Below are 10,073 nucleotides of genomic sequence, written 5' to 3' on the forward strand. Positions count from 1 at the left end.
GCCTAACTTTCAAGATCATCCATGGCATCCTCCCTCCATTAATTCCACTTTCTTGGAACTCATCAAATCCTAATACCACCAGACCCACCCAAAAACTGAAGCTATCCTTCCCCTCACTAAAAGGCATTTCCCTCCCAGGAATACTAGGAACTTCCCTCCACTTCAGACTCACCGAGCTCTGGAACAACCTTACCTCCCCCCTTCGGAACCTGAGTGCTCTCCAACCCTTCCGTAAACATCTGAAAACCTGGTTATTCTCAAAAATCTAACACTTCCCTCCTCTTTGACATCCTAGCCCTCTAACTTCCTTCTTTCCTCTGATCCTCTTCTAACCCTTTCCTTGTAGTTCCTTTCTCTTTACAATTCCTGTAAACCGTGCCGAGCTCCACAACCTTGGAGATGGTGCGGTATATAAACCTAAGGTTTAGTTTAGTTTAGTTTAGATACCTTGAAGCTGCTGGGGTGATAGTCTATGATGGGCTTTAGACTCAATTTGCAGGGCTTGTATGTTAGTTCTAAAAGATATGAGGTCTGCAGTGTTCAGAATGCCTTGGGCGAGAATCAGCTGAGACTTTTTTATTCACAGGGTGGCTCAGTTCCTTGGAAAGGGAAATAAATTAAAATTTAAAACACTCGTACATAAAAAGCATAAAATGTTTAAATGTGGGTTTTGACGGAGATTTTGGCAGTTGGAGCCCAAGCTCAGTACCGGGTAGAGCTTTGGATTCATGCCCAGAAATAGCTAAGAAGAAAAAATTTTTAAAAAAAGGAAAAATTATGTTCTTACCTGTTAATTTTCTTTCCCTTAGACGCAGCAGATGAATCCAGAGACCAATGGGGGATAGCACACATCTACCAGCAGGCAGAGATAGAGAAACTGATTAACAGGTGGTCCCATTGGCTGCCACTCCTCCTGTATCTCCAGTATAGCTCCTTGCCCAAGAAACCATAACCAATAGGCATAGCATGTAAAAAAACTTCTTTCCCATAACAAATCTCAAAAGGCAATAATACAGAATACAACCCTCAATAATAACAAACTTCGAAAGTTGCAAAAGAAAAAACCAACAGACAATATCCACAAAGGGTGGGGCTCTGGATTCATCTGCTGCGTCTAAGGGAAAGAAAATTAACAGGTAAGAACATAAATTTTCCTTCCCTAGCAACAGCAGCAGATGAATCCAGAGACCAATGGGATGTAGCAAAGCAATCCTCAATCTGGGTGGGAAGTAAACGCTGCCTCCGCAACAACCGCCGCACTAAATGCATCTACCGCATGCGCCCCCACATCCAACCAGTAATGCTGAGAGAAAGCACTCTTTGGACGCCGCCATATGTTTGAGGCGTCCCTTGAAGAATACAAAGAGGTGATCTAAACAACTAAAAGTCATTAGAAACCTTGCTCGCGGAGAACGCTACGCACTTTCAAAAAATGCAGTGAATAAAAGCACGGCTCCCCATTTCTCCTCCCAGGAAGAAGGAAGGAAAAGTGAGCGTGTCATAAAAGAAAGGATGACACCTCCTTAGAAAGAATTGTGGTACCGTCTGAACTGATACCCCAGATTTTGGAAATCAGAAATAGGAATACCTGCTGAACAAGGCCTGCAACTCGGAAAACTGCAGAGCCGAAGCCATGGCCACAAGAAACCCCGTGTTCAACAGCACAAGGAGGAAATGAAGCCTTTCGAAAACTGCGAAGAAGTACCTTAAGACTGTATTCCGGACCGGGCTTTCTAAGAGATATACGAATATACCGTACTCCGTTTAGGAACTGAACTACATGAAGCTGAGTAGTAATCAAAGAGCAATATACCTAGCCCTTGTAACAAGCTAAGAATGGCACTTGAAGCTGAAGGGAATTGAACGCTAAGCCCTTGGCAATACACCTGTGCCAAAAGGGAACTCTGGAAGGGTGCAAATGTTGAGAAGTATCCAAGAAAGGAAAAACCTCCAAAAGGAAGCAGAAGCCACAGGTGAAGACGTCTGTAGCGCCTGGATAAGAGAAGAAACAATCTGATTCGCATAACCCTTACACGTCAATCATGACTTCTCAAAAACTAGGTCGTAATACCAAAGTAGTACGAATATCATGTTGATCAGACCCTAGGTGAGCAAATCCGGAGATACCAGGAAACTTCTTAGTCCAGCTGTCGAAAGACTCATCAGATCCGCATAGCAAGGGTGGCGCAGCCAGCCAGAGATTCTACAAATACTATGCCCGGAAAGCGAGCTTGAGATGGCAAATCCAAGCCATCATCAGCCAGGGGAAAACACTGAAAAAGAGAAACCAGAGGTGAGAAAGAAGCCACGCTGTTACCCCCTCTAACTCCCACTCCCTGTGCCCGCCGAAGAAGCTAGGAAGCATTGAATTGTGAGACGAGGCCATGAGGTCTAGTTCCAGGAGATCTTACGTCCATAAAAAGAGCTGGAACATCTGAGCCAAAATTCCCAATATCCAGGATGTAGAAGATTTCACTATTACTAACATTTACACTTTCTAGAGCGTACACAGTGCTGTACACTGTAACATACAATAAATGGGCCATGCTCAGATTTCGCGGAGAGAAAGTCTATCCAAACTCTTTTCCTGACCCTTAAAATGATCTGCCAACAGAAGAGAAAGATGAGGGAGTACAGCAGGAACACAGACATAGACATATAAATCTGCCCAAGCTTGTCCCAAAGCTGGGGAAACACATACAACTTGTCTGAATCAGAAAGGAGAGAAGCTCCGGCATACCCTGACCAAAGTCAGCTGGAAACAAACTACCGGAATGCTGCAGCTCTCCCGCCATCGCCGGAGACCCAAGTGCACGCCTGATTCTCACTGACACATGGCTGCTGCATCAACGCTCCTAGAAACATAGTCGGATTCAAGCCCCGCAAAATTTACCCTGCCGTGGCTTGCATAGAAAGAAAATCAGACTCGGGGAATAACCAGAAGAACGGCCCACAGTGCTGGAAAAAAACATGTCCCATCTCATGCGCACTGCTATAAACCGGCACCTGCACAATCAGCTGCACATGGCCGTGACAAACACCGATGAAAGAGAGCCTCAGAATAAACAGGACTACTACTGCTGCACTGAAACCCAACAATGAGAACAAGTGCGAGCATGAAATCGCACCGCTACTGCCGCACTGTAACCAACAAGGAAACCAAGCGCGTGCATGCAAAGGGCGGGAAGTCCCGGCTCCCTCCACGGATTTCTAGTCATAAAACTTAGCCTCAATAAAATATCCATTCCTTAAACATACGTTGACTGAACCCACATTACTAAGACTCCCAAACAGAACCTGAAGTTCAACCAACAGTAAAAAACAGAGACATACTCACAAGCTTGTTGTTAGGGCCGGTTGAAGCCAGTTAAAGCTGGTTGAGCAGCAGTAACAGAGCAGAATGTAGCAGTCAGACCATCTAGCAATGGAGGGAAGGTGAGGCAGGGACCTGGGGGGGCCCAGGTGTAACCCCTAAAGCCGGCACCGTTCAGCCGGACACCCCTGTCTCAATGAAGAGAAAATCTCAACAAGAGAAATAGCATTGCCAGCTCACTGAAGAGAAACCTCAACAGGAGAAAATAAAGTTCCAGTCACAGCCAGAATTCAGGAGCTAGTTGAATAGCGACCATTTCCTGCTGGGAGATAGAGAATACTGGAGATACAGGAGGAGTGCCAGCCAATGGGCTACCTGTTAATCAGTTTCTCTATCTCCGCCTGCTGGTAGATGTGTGCTATCCCACTGGTCTCTGGATTCATCTGCTGCTGTTGCTAGGGAATTTAAATTGAATCAGGTTGAGCAGACTGGATGAACCATTCGGGTCTTTATCTACCATCATCTACTATGTTACTATGTATCACATGAAGAGAATATACTGAATGCAGAGCTCCACATCATAATAGGTTGGTTTTACCGGATGAAAGCAAGACACTTTATTGGTTAAAGGAGATGGGATTTATAGACCAATTTCTGTGGAGGGTTAAGCTGCAGTGGAGATCAAACTCAGCTCCTCTGGTTCTCAGGCCGCCACCCTAACCATTAGGCGGCTACTCTGCTTCAGGTTCCAGCTTGTCAGACACAATTTGCTCATCAGAATGGACTAATTACTAGCGTTGATCCCCCTTCAGTTGTCAAGGAAGATTGGGCAAAAAGTCAAGTGGCTTTGTGCCTCTGTATGCCGCCTCTTCATCATACCGGTGGTAATGAGTAGAAAACATATGTTGTCAACTGAAGGCCCTTTGACAAAAAGCTATGGTAAATGTTAAGGAGTGGAGGAAACTCAAGACAAACAGTAACTGGAACCTCTCCCCTAAAATGCTTGACTCCAACCAGAGCGAACACTACCTTATAGCAGAGAAAGAAAAAGCCTCAGATCTATCGGTGAGCCAACAACAACGGCTCAACCCCACAACTGTTGTGACAACCTTCTCATTTACAACCCCCAATGTAGCAATGTATAATTTATTTATTTAATTTGTTTTTTATCCCATTTTCCCCAGAAAGCTCATAAGAATAGCCTTACTGGGTCAGACCAATGGTCTATCAAGCCCAGTAGCCCGTACTCACGGTGGCCAATCCAAGTCCCTAGTACCTGGCCAAAACCCAAGGAGTAGCAACATTCCATACAGAATCTCAAAGAATAGCAAGATTCCGGAATCTCAGAGAGCAACAAGATTCTAGAATCCCCAGAGAGTAGCAACATTCCATACAGAATCTCAAAGAATCACAATATTCCGGAATCCCAGAGAGCAACAAGATTCTAGAAACCCCAGAGAGTAGCAACATTCCATGCTATCGATCCAGGGCAAGTAGTGGCTTCCCCAATGTCTTTCTCGTTAACAGACTATGGACTTTTAGCAGGTTACAATTTGACATTACAGTACAAGTTTATGATACAAGGCTGTATCCTAACTCGATACATACTAGGGGTCTAATACCAATAAACATAATATGGATTTTACGGGTTACACTTTGCCATATTTATCCTTAACAGTGCAAGTTTTTTCAATACAAGTTTTCATCCTAACTAGACAGACTGGGGATCTAATACCAATATACATAATGTACAGTTACAGGTTGAATAGGCCAATTACAGTGGAAGATTTCTCAATACAAGTTCTTATCCCAACGTGATGCATACTGGGATCTAGTACCAATATACATTTCTTTGTAATCCATCGGTCAAGGGAAGGGGAGTTAGAAGAAGAGGTATGTTTCAATTGCTTTCCTAAAGCTGAGGAGTCCTTTGTGGGATCTGATCTGCGGGGGCAGTTGGTTCCAGTGGCTCGGTAGAAAGTGGCGGTTTTCAGTTAAAGGGCACGACCAGTCCCCTAACAATGGCCAGCATTTCATGTAAGGTTACCAGATTTATCAATTAAAAAGAGAGGACACCTGGTCTCGCCCCATTCTGTCCCCACATAAACGTCGTCTCTTCTTCGCCGAGTCTGGGCAGCATCTGGAAGGCTTCCGAGCATGCGTGGATGCGACACAATGATGTCATACTTTGGCTGACCTGTTTTGATTGCCACCAATTCTGTGTCACTTATAAAAAATAAAGGTCTGCTAAGGAGCAGATGCAGGTCAAAAGTTCTCCCTGTTTCAGGCCCAGGCTCTGAATTCTGCAGGAAATGTATTAAGCTTGGTTGAAAATTTATATGCAGGCGTTTAACCCTTAAAAGGTTGCACCACTTTTTCTGATAATATTCTTTATTTGAACCAACTTCCTTTGGAGAGTCCTACTATGTGGACTTAATTATTCTGAACTTAATATTACTTACTAATTTTTTTTGTTTTATAAATTCTGTTATTTCAGCTATTCCTTTCAAACTTTGTTATCTGATGTATCATATGTGACAAGATATTGATGAACAAGTAAGTTTTTATTATTGTTGACACCTAGTATAATAGAATTAAGCACAGGAATTTCAAAGCCCTCAATAAGTAGAGCAGAAGATAAAAATGGTGGTCCTTTCCATCATATGATAACTCAGCAAAGAGCAAAGCTGCTTGGGTACTTGAATAAATGCATGTAAAACCGTTCTGTATAGAAAATCAAATCAATCAATAAATAAAGTTTGTTTGATAATTGCCAGTGTGAGTAGCTGGGAACTAAGACCAAAGCTGGGCAAACTTCTGTTGTCTGTGTCCCTCAAGTGGCAAATGACATGAATTGATTGGAATAAACACAGAAATGAAGTCACCTGTTAATTACCCAATAGCATAGGCACCAGCTCTGTGGGGGCCCGAGCACCCCCAATATTTTGAGGACCTCACATGACCGCAGACGCACTAGTTGCCCTCGGCTTCGCGGCTTTAAGAGCCCCTCCTTGTCTCCACCCTCGTCTGGCGTTAAGCTTAAAAAGTAATTACGATCTGCAGAGGATCGCTGGCCCTGCAGCGTTTCTATCAGGCTGCCCACGGCCTCCACTTTCCCTCTGCTGCAGTCCAACCGCCCCACTGATATAACATCCTGTTTCGGTCTGGGACAGAGGGAAAATGCAGCAGAGGCCAAGGGCAGCCTGTTAGAAATGCTGCCGCACCGGCGATCCTCTGCAGACCGTAATTACTTTTTAAAGTTAGACCGGTAAGGCCAAGGGGACGGCGGACGAGGGTGGAGACAAGGGGGAAGTATGCCAACCTTTGTGGGGGGCTACTTTAAAACCGTGGGGCTGAGGGCAACTGCCCTCTTTGGCCTAAAGGTTCTTCTTAAAGTACTCTTATCCAAAAAGAATTGGTACAATTTTCCTTGCTAAGCCAACGCTAGGATGATAGTTGCACCATGAATTCAATTATCAAATGAACTCAACAATTAAATAAAGGAGTCTCAGTACGGGCTCAATTATCCCTACGACTAACCAAAAGCCCCAGGCAGTATTCATAAGTGACTAGCACTAGACCAAAGGTCTAAATAAATCCTGCCCAGTACATCATGATACCCTTATATTCTTAAACTAGTCATTAAGCCCGTTACATTAACGGGTGCTAGAATATATGTCTGTCTGTCTGTCTTTCTTTATTTCTGTCTCTTTCTCCCTCCCGCTATCTTTCTTTCTGTCTGTCTCTCTCACTGGCCCCCTTTGTCTTTCTGTCTCTCCCTGCCCCTGTGTCTTTCTTCTTTTCTTTCTGTCTCCCTTCTTCCCGCTGTCTCTTTCTTTCTATCTGTCTGTCTCTCTCCCAGCCTCCTATGCAGCAGCATTTCTCTCCCCCCCCCACTTCCCTGTGCAGCCACAGCAGCATTCCCTCCCTCTCCATTTCCCTCCCTCCACACCTCTTCCCTGTGCAGCAGCAGCGTTTTCCCTTCCCCCCCTTTCCCTTCTCACGGTCTATCCAGCTTCTTTAGTCCGTTGCTGCCCCCCCCTTCCCTTTCCTTCCCGCAGTCCCGACAAACCTGCCGACTCCAGCCTGCAGCACTCTGCACACGCTGCTTCGGGGCCTTCTACTGCCCTGATTTACTCTGCCGCGTCTCTGATGATGTCATCAGAGACATGCCAGAGTAAATCAGGGCAGTAGAAGGGCCCGAAGCAGCGTGTGCAGAGTACTGCAGGCTGCTGGAGTAGGCAGGTTTGGAGTCGGGACCACGGAAAGTGGGAGGGGCGGCAAGACGTCGGGAGAACTGAGTTACCGAAGAGCAGGGAGTCCAGCAATGGCGGCCAGTGCTGCGAGTGTAGCAGGTTTGGAGTCAGGACCACGGGAAGGGGGAGGGGCGGCAAGACGTCGGGAGAACTGAGTTACCGAAGAGCAGGGAGTCCAGCAATGGCGGCCAGTGCTGCGAGTGTAGCAGGTTTGGGGTCGGGACCATGGGAAGGGGGAGGGGCGGCAAGACGTCGGGAGAACTGAGTTACCAAAGAGCAGGGAGTCCAGCAATGGTGGCCAGTGCTGCGAGTGTAGCAGGTTTGGAGTCGGGACCACGGGAAGGGGGAGGGGCGGCAAGACGTCGGGAGAACTGAGTTACCGAAGAGCAGGGAGTCCAGCAATGGCGGCCAGTGCTGCGAGTGTAGCAGGTTTGGAGTCGGGACCACGGGAAGGGGGAGGGGCGGCAAGACGTCGGGAGAACTGAGTTACCGAAGAGCAGGGAGTCCAGCAATGGCGGCCAGTGTTGTGAGTGTAGGTAGGAGCTGGGGACTCGCACATGCGCACTCCTGCTTGGCCATGGACCTACAGAACATGGAACAGGGAATACAGAACACGAAAGTTGGAGTGCGCATGCACGGCTAGCGTTTCATTATATAGGATATAGTTCTAATGAATAAATATAAAGTGCAAACGTGCATCCAGAATTGGGTACAAGGAAAATGTAAGTGTTTAGAAAAATCCAAGAGATCCAAAAAAAATTTAAAAAAAACAAAAAATTCAAAAACTATCAAAAAGATATAATCCTCAAATCCATGAACAAATAAATACATAGATTATATCAAAAATTTCAAAAAAATCATATAAAAATTCCATATCGGGCGTCGCATGCGCGCGACCAAGATGGCTGCTTAGCTCTCACGCTCCGCTCCAGCACCGCCGATTTCGCGCCATTACAGCCCTGCAGAGCACGTTTTTAAGGCAGCGATCGCCACCAGCACACCCCGAAATGGCTTCTAAAGCTAGTAAGTCGGATCCCGCGCCCGCCACAGCCTCTGTCTCCTCACACCCCGCATCCAAGCGCTCCAAGCATGAGCCTCCGTCTCCCGCCAAGGCCCCACCCGCCGGAGCCGTCGATCACGGCGCTTCTATTTCGGGCGACCTACAAATCTTGCGTGAACTCATGCAAGAAAACCTTGCTGCCACCGCCGACATAAAAACTGAAATGAGTAACATCATGCTGCAGCTCAAACAGCACAACGCTCGCATAGACCTCGTGGAAGAGAGGTTAGCAGCTCATGACACCCAATACCTTTCGGTGCAATGTGACCTCCTAAAAATCTCCTCCTTACAACTTGAACTTGAGGATATCTCCAACCGTATGCGCCGTAGCAATGTGCGCCTAATTGGTCTCCCAGAATCTTCGGAGGGATCAGACATGATGTCATTTCTGCACTCTTTTATCCCCAAAGCTCTGAATATACAATTTTCTCCTCTGCTGGAGATAGAACGAGCGCACAGGGTTCCTTCGGGCCCTCCCTCACCATCCAAACCTCCGAGACCTGTTGTAATGAAACTTCTACGCTACCCACAGGCTATTCAAATCCTGCAATCTGCAAAATCCATCTCTGATCTAAATGTGGATGGCAAGCGCATCATGTTTGTCCCTGACGTCTCCAAAGCCACGGCACAAAAAAGAAAGGCCTTTTTGTCCATGCGCCCTCAACTCAAGAGCATTGGTGCGAAATACGGGCTCTTTTATCCTGCCCGGATGAGAGTGACCTACCATAATGTCACCAAAAACTTTGACTCTCCAACTGACTTACAAAAATACTTGGATGAATCAGTGGGTGCAATGCAATGACCTGCATCACCAGCCTTGAAACTCCATTCTCATTACACCAAAGGGCTGTATTTTATCAGTTTCCTGACTCAACATGTGGCGGGCTGTGGCGTGGCTAGCTGAGCTCCTCTAGTCATCATGCGACCCCATCTCATGAGCTTCGTTTGTTATATTACTCCAGTTTCCAATAAGCATGAAGCTGCTGTTTTTCCTTCCTTTTTCTTTTTTAATTTATTTTTGTACAGTGGTCTACCGTCTCTTTTCTCTTGCCTGTCTCAATTAACTGCCACCAGTTACACCTGGATTCCATCACTCCTCGCCATACCTTATGGTTAAAATCCACCTTGTATCTCTTAATGTTAAAGGGATAAACAACCCAATCAAAAGAAAAAAGATCTTACATTACTTCAAACATTTAGATGCGGACATTTGTCTCCTTCAAGAAACCCACCTATCTCTTGAGGAAGCACAGAAGCTTTCCGGAGGTTGGGTCCAACACTGCTTTGCTGCACCTGCCCAGGGCAAAAAAAATGGTGTCATTACACTAATGAAAAAATCCCTCAATTTCCAACTTAACTCTCATAAATTTGACCCTAACGGCCGATGGTCTCTAGTGGAAGGCTCTATTGCAGGACATCCTCTCAACATCTTCAACATCTATGC

Source organism: Geotrypetes seraphini, chromosome 2, assembly GCF_902459505.1.
Source record: "Geotrypetes seraphini chromosome 2, aGeoSer1.1, whole genome shotgun sequence".
Classification (NCBI taxonomy): Eukaryota; Metazoa; Chordata; class Amphibia; order Gymnophiona; family Dermophiidae; genus Geotrypetes; species Geotrypetes seraphini.